The sequence below is a fragment of the Anser brachyrhynchus genome (genome assembly GCF_964034855.1).
Source record: "Anser brachyrhynchus genome assembly, chromosome: 1".
In the NCBI taxonomy this organism is placed as follows: domain Eukaryota; kingdom Metazoa; phylum Chordata; class Aves; order Anseriformes; family Anatidae; genus Anser; species Anser brachyrhynchus.
The window spans coordinates 117,309,303-117,319,205 of NC_137694.1; the positions used below are offsets into that span (position 1 = coordinate 117,309,303).

General features: G+C 37.3%; 1 protein-coding gene across 4 annotated transcripts in view; it reads right to left on the minus strand.

Annotated features, from left to right (window-relative positions):
• The window catches only part of DSCAM (DS cell adhesion molecule), a 473,116-nt gene that overhangs the window by 334,510 nt on the left and 128,703 nt on the right, over positions 1-9,903 (minus strand). The gene's annotated exons all lie outside the window — the stretch shown is intronic.

Here is a 9,903-nt window from a genome sequence, read left to right on the forward strand (position 1 = left end):
GATGGCATTTAAACTATTCTTCTTGCTTGCAATATGAGCTGCTGAAGTAGGTTTGGTTTTTTTTCATTGTCACATTTCATACTCCTAATTGTTGCATTCATATTACTCTACAAATAGCACTGAACCTTTTAATATTTTATAATTTATAGCATGGTCCTGCAACAGCTAAATATCTGTTGGATTTTTATTCTCAACCTGTCATCAGTGCATTTGAATACACTTCAACAGGAATATTTGCTCTTTCATTTTCTGCTGTAGATGGTAGCTAATACTAAAATGTTAATAACAGAGTGAAATGACCAAAATCTTTATTTGACCCCCTAAATCCACTCTTCCCAAAAGTATAGCTAATTTATATGATAATTAAAAGGAAATAGGAAAATATCAAGTTTCCCTGAAAGATTCTCTGAGGTGAAAATATTGGCTAATACAATTTTTGCAAGGACTGAAACCATAGGAAGTCTACTTTAATATATTTTGTTTAGATTCCAATAGTGCTTTCTGTGCTTTTAGTAACCTAAAATTTACGAATGTGTTAAAATTTCAATGTACAGCAATAACTCTTATGATAGTAAAGAAATTCTCAATATACAGATTAAGCTATATGATTTGAAGGGTAAGACAAGCCAGTAATAAACACTGACTTGCTTCTAAATAAAAATATAAGAGCAGTATGAAAGAAATAGATCATTAATAAAGAACACTGTGTTCTCAGCCTGGCTTTTCTCCTGTTTTTTGCAACTTGGACATTTTTTTGTTATTATTTATTTGATGGTATAAATCAATATACACACAGTGAGTCTGGCTTCTTCCCTTCCAGTCCAGTTTCAACACCGAAACTTCCTGAGCACATCTGCTGTTGACAAACACTAAGGCAAGTAAAACAAACACAACTGAAAGGTCTGAGCTGCTGTTGCTGCTGCTGCTGCTGCTAAGAGTATTTGCTCTTCCCTCACTATCACCTGCCATCTCACTTTATGCAGATGGCATCCCAGCTGCTATGTGACCATCCAAAAAAGGTCAGTTTACACAGAGCTCAACAGGTGACATTTTATCAGCACAGTGGAAAGTACACCTTCTCCACCAGCTGTAAAATAAGGACCCTCAAATTGGTTCAATATGAACTGCACATTGAACACTTTCTGTAACCTCTTTGTGTCAAGTCAATATAAACTTGCCAGGCTACCAAGTTTTCTGTGCTATCTGGCATTTTCATCCTATAATCCTTTTCCATTTATTATTTTAATAAAATTCTAAATTTATATAAATATAAATAATACTATTTAAACTGCACTTTAGAAGTATTTATTCACATATGGCTTGCATGTACCCTCTCTGTGATCTGTATTTTATTATCCCATATGTGGTTGGCACTGGCAGCTGGGGGGCAAATTCATTACATCTACTGCTTAATGGTACAACATACTGATCAATATATGAGCAAAATCACTTCAGTTAGAGGGTGTAGAGAAGAGGGAAATGGTCAAATTTTCCTTCTCTGTTTTCAGGATATGCTCACAAGTGTATTTCAGTCTTTCTGATACATTGAGGGACTTCACAGCAGAGCTCTGGCACAAGCCCTCCTCAAAGATGAACACCAGAATACAGCCCAATTTTGGGGCATATCTTGACTTTGATTCCTTCACAGAGAAATTCAGAAAGAAGCCTGAACCCTGGGGAGCTCAGTGAGTGTCGGTCAGCAGCTCCTCCAACGATGCTGAGCTCCTTCCTGGGTGGCTCTCAGCTCAGAAAGGGAAGATGTCCTGTCCCCTCAAGCAAGGTTCACCTGGTGATACTAGATGAAACTACGGGTGACCTGCTGGGAATGCAGGCAGACCATCCCTCTTGGCCTAACAAGATTTATATAACAGAGGATGGTGAGGCACTGGAACAGGTTACCCAGAGAGGTTATGGATGCCCCATCTCTGGAGGTGTTCAGGTTAGATGAGACCCTGAGCAACCTGATCTAGTGGATGGCCTCCATGCCTATGGCAGGGGTGTTGGAACTAGATGACCTACGAGGTCCCTTCCAAGCCAGGCAATTCTATGACATTATGATTCTGTGAACAGTGTATGATGGTTTTCTTTCTTTTTTGAGGGGTATCAGTGAAATTACCCCAGGGAAATCACACCACTCTGAGCATGTTTCTCAGGTATTGCAAACCGAAGGAAAGCTTGTTCCACTGCTATTTGTACTTGGGGTAACTAAAAAAAACTAATATGAGGAAATGTACACTGAGATAGTTTCTTTATTTTGCAGTGTTGGCAGAATCTCAGACCAACATTAAAATGAATACAGATTCTGAAGGATAAGAACACCCTCTTTCATGTATTCTCAGTTCCAAGTTTGCAACTCAGAAAGATAAGGCACTTCTGTCTTCATATAATCCCTTCCTATTTTAGGTGTTTTCCATTAAAATAAATTTTTAAAACTGGATGTAATGCTGGGATGGAAATGGTACCTCAAAATACCATTTTGTCTTAATGTATGAACTTTGCTCTTCACTATAATAATTTGCTATTTTACCTAGCAAAACTTAAAAAAAAAAAAGGCCCTAAAGGTGTTTCTAGCTACAACCCACAGTTAATCAGAATAAATAATGAATATTAGTGTATTTTCAACATTAAGACATGTCTAGAGATTTAGAGAAATAGATTATAAGCAAGAAACATTGCAATTCACAAATATTTTAAAGAGTTTGCTAGGAAATAACATTTTCTTCTCCCTTTACTTAGTAGTTAAAGCAGTTAATAAAGGTTAATATTTACATAGTGTATATATTTCATAATTCTTTGCATTGCTCTGAAATAAAATGAATGCTCCAAATTTGTGCAAATGTGATTCGAACAGAGAAAATATTAATAGAGGCTTCATCTACAACAAATGAACCATTTCTTCCATGAAATGTTAAAATTTAGAAGGATACCTTCAGAAGCCAACAATAAAAATAATGTTCCCAGAATCAAAGCTACTTAGGCTTGTTCTCATATAACACTGTAAAAAGTGAATACCAACAAATATATGAAGGTCAAAATGTTTCCAAGTTGTTCCAAACCAAGCTTTCATTTGTGCTTCAGTGGAGTTGCTCCCACCCACACCTGCTCATCCCCTTCTCCCATACAAATCTCAAGTCATATGATTTAAAGAAGGTAAATACATGGCCCACAAAATTTCTAAGTGAGTTTGTACAAGTAAACTCCATCTCCTGAGTATAGATATATAAGTGCTTCTTAAATGGATGCACGAGTGTGAGAAAGTTCAATCTTGTGTACACAAACAGACCATTTTTTCACTCTTATTTCATTAATATTCATTATTTACCTGAACAACCAACGTAACACACCTCTGAAGCTGATGATGCCTAAAGCTGCAGTCATCATTGCTCTTTTGCATTATATATATTATGAAGCTCATCTAACAGTATCTTTTCCCCTCAGATGTGCAGCTGCTAGAGCAAGACCCCTGCAATCGAGTAAAGTAAATAAGCTATCTGAAGTGTCAGCTGTATCTTTGCTGGCTTCTGCCAACCATTGGAAGCCTCTGGTATCCTCTTAGGTACTACAGGTTTATTGCAGTTAGCTGGTTAGAATTCAGACACTGACACTTATCTTCCATAATTTCATAGTTACCATGCAACTACCAGCCAGTATTCCTGCTATATCCCCATAACTCTGCTTCTTGAGGTGAAAGTATCAGATGTTTTCAAACATGGATCCATCACTTGGAGAACTTTTGAGCAGAATGATTTACCACCTCATCACATCGCAAGGGGAGGAACATTTGTCAGAGCTCTTCCCATGAGGAGGAGGAGAAAGATGGCAACATCCTGTGCCTATGACAGAATAACTGCATAACGTGCACAGATCAGGCGGGGTTATATTTTCAGGTGATTCTCACCACCAGTTAGGCTGGACCAACAGCCACAAAGAATATTTTATTGTCAACAGAATGGTTCACATCTGCCATATGAGAGATCTATTATTTTCTCAACTATGTTCAAATGGCCTACCTATGGACATATATTTCAAATGCAAGTAGCAATGTACTATGGTGGAAGAAGGCCGAATATTTACCTTATATTCAAAACATTTACCTAAAACTAATTATTTCCTTTGATTAAAATAAAGCAAAAATAAGCCTAAGCACTCATCTTCTCTTTCCTCTCTCCAACTTGCTTATCAATATACGGTCAGATAGAAATTACTAATTTTGTCATGCTGATTTTGACCATTATCAAAAAAAAAAAAAAGAAAGAAAGAAAGACCAAGAGGCAGACTTTCAGAAGGATTCTATTCTGCAATAAAAAATAAAATAAAATAATAATAATAAATAAAAAAAACAGTAAGCACAGAAGACAGTAAAAAGATGCTTATTACACAACTGTTTTAAAACCTCTGACACAACAGTACAGCATAATGGCCCAGCACTATTTGTTTTATTCTTTTGCTCTGAGTCCCTGCTGGGCCTACATTAATTTTGCTGGAAGCTACTCCTTAGATTATATGCTTTACATAGCATTTGCTTCAGCTACTTATCTGCAGCAATCCAGCTCAGAGTTTTCCTGGATTTTATGACAGCACTCCTTCAGTTTAACTGCTCCCTATTTTTCTATGAGCAGTTAATAACAGTACTGCTTGTTCTGTTATTGGGTAATCAAAAACTTAATAGCAATCATCCTATAATGGCAATTCTGTGGCATTACTTTAGTCAACTTCTTCTGTCCGAAGTTGTTCTTACGAATATTACTCCTTTTTTAATCTTTTTAATTAAGCATATTTGCTTTTCCCAGAATAGTCTCAAGCACTCTCAGACTGGCGTTATGGAGGTTACCATTGTAAAGCTTCTTCTGGACACAGTTAATTTAGCATTTGCAAATTTCCCATTGCAGACGAGATAAATAGGAGACTTTACATCAGTGTTTCTAAAAAGTTGTAGCTAATTGCATCGCAGGGTCCAATCAGAACCATAGAGTGATCTCCTCTATATAGTAAGTAAATGCTCCTGGACCTACAACTTAATTCAAACAAACGCTAATGAAGCCCACTGACACAAGACCTTTCTCCACATATGATACAGGCACACAGTTCTACCTCCCCTGGGATTTCCTACAGAAACTCTAAAATATATATTTTAGTCTGGTTTTGAAACGCCACAGTTCGCAAATGATCAGCTCAGCATCAAGACAGGAATGCCTGGGACTGCTGGGGTGCCAGAGGGCACTGTAGCATCACCATTCATAGGAGAGGTTTCAGATCCCCACAGCAGTCAATGATTTTTCCACTGCCAGATCTCAGCTTATGCAAGGAGCCACCTCCATGCTCAAAAACCAGCACCAGCACCACACTGAGGGTAGGAGGCTTTCCAGTGCCCCAACCCTCAGAAATCAGTGACAATAAAACAAAGCAGGAGGACAGCAAGTATCTGCAGGGTACAAGGAATTGGCAACTTAAGGTCCCCCACAAGACAGCACGGGCACCATGCAGCCCCTTTGGTATTCAGAGGCCATCAACTTCATCAGGCTTGAGTGAAACAAAGGTGAGCAACCAAGGTGAGCCCAGTACAAGTAAAGCATTAGGCTAACTTTTCAAAAAACAACTTAATACCTTAAAGTAAACGTAAAGTCTGTCCACCCTGTTCTTGATGTTCTTTCCATTATAAAATCGAGGAATGAAGCTGTCACGCATCTGCAGGCAACTCAAATTCACTCCAAATAAGGGAAGAGTTCCAGATAAGTGCAGCATACATGAAAATCACTTCAAGGGTGCATCTAAACATCAAAATCTCTGCTAATCAGCCCACTAAAAATGTAAATCAGTTCTATCACCGCAGAAATCCTTGAAAGGCAGCAATGGTTATTCTCTTCTATCACTTTTGTCTTGCTTAGAAACACACATGGTGTGTTTGATGTTCAGCAAATCATTGCATCATGGTATGAATTGTATCTTTTTTCTGCTTTGTGAATTAAGTAATTGAAGCACCTAGTCAACACAGAGATGATTTGCTTCCAAGCCTTACTCAAGATATGTTCACGTCACTATTAGCAAAAGCAGAGAACAGTTGTTTAGCATTACTCTGTAATGACACAATTTTTAAAATGGCATGTCTTGGAGACTTGGAGAAAACAAGAGACTTGAAGGAAAATGTTTCTGTGTTGTTCATTTTCACCACATGGGCAATATTAAACCAGCAGAAGCTGAATCAAACATGTTTTAATTCTTGACTAAAAACTGATGCTTTTTTTTTAATACAATTTATTGTTAAAGATGCAGAAAAGATGAAAATATTTACTATCACTCATAAAAGTGAAGTTGAATTAAAAAATGAAGGCTCCAATGCAGAAAGACATTTAAACATGTACATAGTGGTCTGCAGTTGCTAGAACTGAATACCTTAATCAAATTCCATGTCTTGAATAGACAGTGCTTTTTTTTCTGCTGAAAACCTATGAGTATTCTGTGTAGACAGAGAGAACACAGATCCCGCTGCATATCTGACAGCTTTCTTTGCCATTTACAAATTGCATTTAATGATGTGAAAAGTGGTGTGTAATATCTGTAAGAATGTAAGATTTTAAGGGTTTGCTTAGTACTTCCATTATCTTGATTAGGGTTCTGTGATAAGCATCTTTTAAAAATCTTATTTCCTTCTGGTTTTTCCTTTGTAGCTTCATTGCTCTCACTTATTCTAAATTCAATTGCATGCATCATCTTTCTGCCACAGCCTTCTACTTTATTCAAGTAATTTTGAATGTTATTGTCCCCTTGCTAACCCCAGATGTGTACTTTCTGATTTCACTGCCTTGTTGGATATGCTTTTTCCTAGGTCATTGTTGCATAAGGACAGATTCACTGCAGGAATAAAATGGGCACATTCTAACTCTTCCAGAATTTATAAAAATAATGAATAAATAAATAAATAAATAAATGGTCCATTGTCTACAGCCAAGTGCAAAAATAAAATTAAATTAAGAGGTATATTTCTATTGATAGTCTCTAAGGATAGGTTTGGTCCTGCTTTCTTAAACCCCCTTGCTAGGGAGTAGTCTCTGCTGCTGTTGGAATGAGGTAACGCACAGCCATATATCATTGTGTACCACACTCCTGAGACATTGTGAAATCACACAAGACCTTGTGAGCTTATGAGCTTGCCTTTGAAGCATCCTGACAAGAGTATACATATGCAGATTGCAGTACTCATAGTGACTGAAAACACAGAGTTTTTTGGCACAAAAGTTATTTTAGTAACATTGTCAGCGGAGCCTCTGTAAGAACCTTGTGTCCTGGAAAGGGACGTGGCTGTGTGGTGTTTAGCTGCTTGATGGGTTAAACCACAGTAAAGCTTTTCCTGCAACGTGCACCAGGAATAGGATAACTGTTTCACATTTGGACAGGAGCACTTATGTTAGCACAACTACCCCTTTTCATGGCATTTTTCTCACCTTAAGAAAAGGGGGGGAAACAGAGATATCATTTCCAAATTACTGGCAAAATATCCCCACTCCTGAATCCTACTTCACAATTATAAAATAAATCCTTATTCCTATCTTTGAATTTTGTTGGCATCTCAAATATAAACATTTGCTCCAGAAGGCAGGATCCATGGCAATGATTCACACCAGTGAACTGCTGTAGCGACTTGGGTGGCGAAGAAGGAGGACACGTGTCAACTCACCTCAACTGGTGGAAACACACTGAGACTTCTGAAAGACGGCAAATAATTCATCCAACAAGGTATCATACATGAGGACCTCAAACAAGTATTCAGGTCATGAGGACACATACTAGTGGCCATGCCCAGGACTCTGAGGCATGAATGGCAATCCTTAGCAGAAGAAACAACAAGAAAGGGGGGGTAAGGGAGAGAGGTGGAAAGAAAAAGAGGATGGGTGGGAAGAGAAATTGTCACAGGGAACAATCTCAGAAACTCTCAGGCTGCAATACATGTCTGTGGGTATTTAAATTGCCACAGATGAACAGTGAGGTAGGTCTGCAACACCTTCAGAAAGCAAACACTTGGCATCTACTTAAATATCTAAATGGTTAGTGTGTGATCTTATTTTAGTAAATGAGACATTAAAATATGTTGAAGATATATGGAAATTCCAACATAACTCTCTGGGATTAAACAGTCAGAACAGAGATTCAGTTGCTGTATAGCATGGACAAGATTTTCAGCTGTTCTCCCACTTGAGAGCAGTGAGCACTGACCCTTTGGAGAAAATGTGACCAGTTGCTTGGGGTCGAGGTAGGTGCTCTTCAGTGCCAAGATCCTCTGGGAAATCTAGTCTAGAGGGCTTAGTTTTCTAGGGAGGAGTACTACATACTTTAGTTGCTTTGTGAAACTGAGTTTTCTGAAAGTGGAAACATTCAAAAGAAAAGCAAAATTAAAAGTCACCTACACATCTACTGATGCCAAAGTCATATGCCCTGAAAACCCCTCTTTACTGATGCCTCTGTTACAATTGTGCACAGGCTCAGACAGCAGAGAAAAACGATGTTTCTAAGTCACACACAACTTTCTGAAAGTGGTTTACATTACAAGCAAGTCAGCAGCTGAGATGAGGATGACCTTTTGACTATAACCACAGCTTCCCTCACACATAATTTCTCCAGAGCCATATTTTTCTGCTTTATCTTAGCAGATGATACTATTCTCCTGCCAAAATTACTCTAAAATTCCTTTTATCTATTTTCTAGCTATTATGTGCCTAATAATTATAATGTAAATGTGCTTTCATATCTATTGGGCAATTCTTGTTTTTTCTCTATTCATAATAAATTACTCATATTAAATTACAAACAGGAGCCTAAGGCTGTAGATTTGATAGCCAGAGGCTATTAAAAACTTTCAACCTCATGTCTGACAACTGGGGAATTAAACAAACATCCTCACATATGTTACAGTTACAATAAAACTGATAGTTATCTTCTATTATAAAGGATGTTAACAGTCCTTCAAAATTATTTTTCTTAAAATTTCATGTAGATGCACAACTATTTTTATAGCTTTTACTACCATTTTCAATGCTGTATGGTTTGTGACACCTTTTCAAAAACCTGAAATTAACTTTTTATTTGTAAATTTGTTTTACTTTAAAATAAAAATGGCCAAGAAATATCCACTTTCTTTAAATTTCTCACTCTTCCTCAATGTTCAATAGTGCTGAAAATACTGTTCTAGATATGTTCAAGGTTTCCCTCATGGCAGATGATATCATCTAAAATTTTAAGTTTTATTTTTATTTTTTCATACCAGTTTATTTATGTGATCGTGAATCACTTCAAGTTAAAACAAAAATAACCACATTTAAAATGGTCTTAAGCACCAGACAAGCCAACTGTCATAAAAATGCTTCATAAATGCAACTTAGGCAGACAAAGCTAGAGCCTATGAACAGATTAACCTTGGCAAATCAAGTTGGTGAAAGAAAGCCTACATTGTAGATCCTGAAAGCAAGGCCTACTCCTCCAATGGAGATGAATTAGGTAATTATTTCACGCTTCCAAGTACTTTCTTTGCACTGCCTGACCTGCTCCTTTGTGCACAAACACACAGTGCCATTTATGCCAGGTCTGTGCATTCAGCTCTAGCTATCCCTTTAGCTGTCCAAAGCCTCAGCATAGATGCTGCAGAGTCAAGAGATATGAAATTCATTTAATTTGTGAAAGTAGGGTGGTTCGAAAGTAGCTCTATTCTGATGGCAAATGATATTTTATGAATAGCTAAATCAGCTTTAGCCACTTGTAGCAGTCCTTAAAACAATGAATAAAGAGCTGTTGTATTTGCAACAGAGATGATTAAAAATATCTAATAGAAAACTTTATTCTAATATTCAAGGGAATATACATGTACAATGCCACAACATAATATACAAACGCACTATGTTTTAATGCAGAAGTGTT